The sequence below is a fragment of the Haplochromis burtoni genome, unplaced genomic scaffold (genome assembly GCF_018398535.1).
Source record: "Haplochromis burtoni strain Fernald_Lab_line unplaced genomic scaffold, NCSU_Asbu1 Contig_228, whole genome shotgun sequence".
Taxonomy (NCBI): Eukaryota; Metazoa; Chordata; class Actinopteri; order Cichliformes; family Cichlidae; genus Haplochromis; species Haplochromis burtoni.
The window spans coordinates 697,057-699,348 of NW_024582589.1; positions in this window are offsets into that span (position 1 = coordinate 697,057).

Below are 2,292 nucleotides of genomic sequence, written 5' to 3' on the forward strand. Positions count from 1 at the left end.
CTGAATAAAGTAAGAGATGTTTAGACCTTTATCTTATACTGGGCATTTATCTCATTAGCTGGTGGAGGGCTGAACTAAAAGAGAAGTAAATTACGCACTAACTGCACTTCTACAATATGGGAGTGCACTTCTGGCTAGCACATTAGCAAAGTTTAGCACAGCATTTCATTCCTGTCACAAAAAAGTTATATTGATGCAAGATACATGATCCCCAGTGTTTTTGCTTCAGGTTCATCCTTAAGTGTTTAAAATCAGTGCTTAGGTACTTCAGCACTCTGTCCATGAAAATTCCTGTGGCCAGGCTAGATCATCACCTTCTCATACGTCCAATTTGGCCAAATTAGGGAAATAAGAGCAGACATAAACATTTACATTCACCCTCTGACTTCAGCAGTCTGGAGCACATCGTAGTACCAGCCAGGTACAGCTCTCAGACAGATGCTGCCCTCAGTTCACAGACAGGCCACCACGCTCTTGGAGTCAGAAGTCAGCATGTGGTGCAACTAGACATCAGCAGGAGCAGCAGGTTCAGCAAAACAAACTAAAAAAAAACCACAAGGGTAAATGCAGGAATGTGTAAGGGTGAGAGGTTTTGTGTACTGTATTAGGTGTGTGTTCTTGTGGGCGTAAGAAAAGAGGAAAGCCAAACAGCTCTGAAAAAGGGAGCATACAAACTTAAGCCGTGCACTTACACACTGTAAATATTGCCTATTCACTTACTTCAGTATAAAGCTCTTTTACAGTTCTCCTTAAAAGGACTCACACACCCTCTGTGAAGGCCTTTGAAGTTCTGATTAACACACAGTACAGTCAGGTTGGACAACAGCATGAATACTGGGTGCAGTAATCCCCCCAGGCCACCCAGTGTCCAGTGTTTTAGCAGACCCTGAAAAAAAGTCCGCCATGATCTGTTAACCAGACAAAAGATGTGGAGAAGCTGCACTAATGAGCTGGTCACAAGATCCTGTCAGACTGGAGCCCTTCAGTTGGTGAACAGCTCTAAAAAATGTCGTTTTTGCAATTGATTACGTGTAAAATGTGCTTAAGGTATAGAACAAAACCATGCACACATCAGATGAAAAGTGATACCATGTAAAGCGTATAGTACGAACATCTAATAGTGCCATACACCACAGCAAACCTTCTATGTTTCTACTCTGCAGCCTTTCTGAATTGTCTGAGCTCAGACAGTCTCCCCCACCCGTAGCTGTGATCAGATTTTATTGGTCACTACCCAAAGTTTACCCAAAGGTAAGGGTGTGAATGTAAATCTCCAGCTTGGCCTTCATGGCTTCAGGATCCACTTTCTCCTCACTTCAGCAGACCAGAAACCTGATGCAACAATCCACCTCTCAGTCTTCCAGTCCACCTTCCCCTGCTCATGAACAAGACTCAGACACCTGAACTCCTCCGCATGAAGCAGAAATCGCCAACCCAGAACAGACAGTCCAACCTTTTGCAGTTGAGAACCACGGCCTCGGGCATGGAGGACCTCATTCCAGCTACTTTGTATTCAAACACAACGCTCTGCAGTGTGAGCTGGAAACCATGGCTTGATAAAGCCACAGGACCACATCATACACAAAAGCAGAGATGTTATCCTGCTAGAACAAAGTCACACTCATTCATTACTGGTGACCAAACCCTAGACATTAGACTTACTTTAGACTTTTTAGGTAACAAAAACAAGCAAATATAGTTTGCCTAAACGGTGCTGCTGCTTAATGAAGCCCAACAATGTTGCAGTCCTACCTGAAAGATGGATTTTTACATTTACGCAGTAATACTCAGTGTTGGGACTAACGCGTTATTAAGTAACGCGTTACAGTAACTATGTTATTATTCTGGTATCGAGCACGGTAACTGCTTATGCCAAAATCAGGAATGCATTAATCGTTACTGAGATTTAGTCGTTATTCATTACTTCATGTGTTGCGTTCGACTTACCTCGGAAATCAGAACACGGACCTGGGAATGATGTCACACTCGAGTTCTGGTTAGCTTCGTCAGAGAAGTCGGGATTCCAATATGGCAATGCCCTCGAAAACGGTTGTTTTGCTAGCCCGCTACAACAACAAATTACTACTAAACACATATGCAGCCATAGCTGGACCCGGTGGGCCGATGGTGATTTTTCGTTTTGATGAGCCGATGTTTTTTTGTTTGTTTTTTTCCGTAACGGTATAAACAATGAAAGGTGGTGGATTGTCCAGATGCTGGCAGATGTGTAAAAAATAACTCAGTTGTTTGGTGGTGGCTATGGCGGAGCTTCCACAGAGGCCAGCAGGTGGA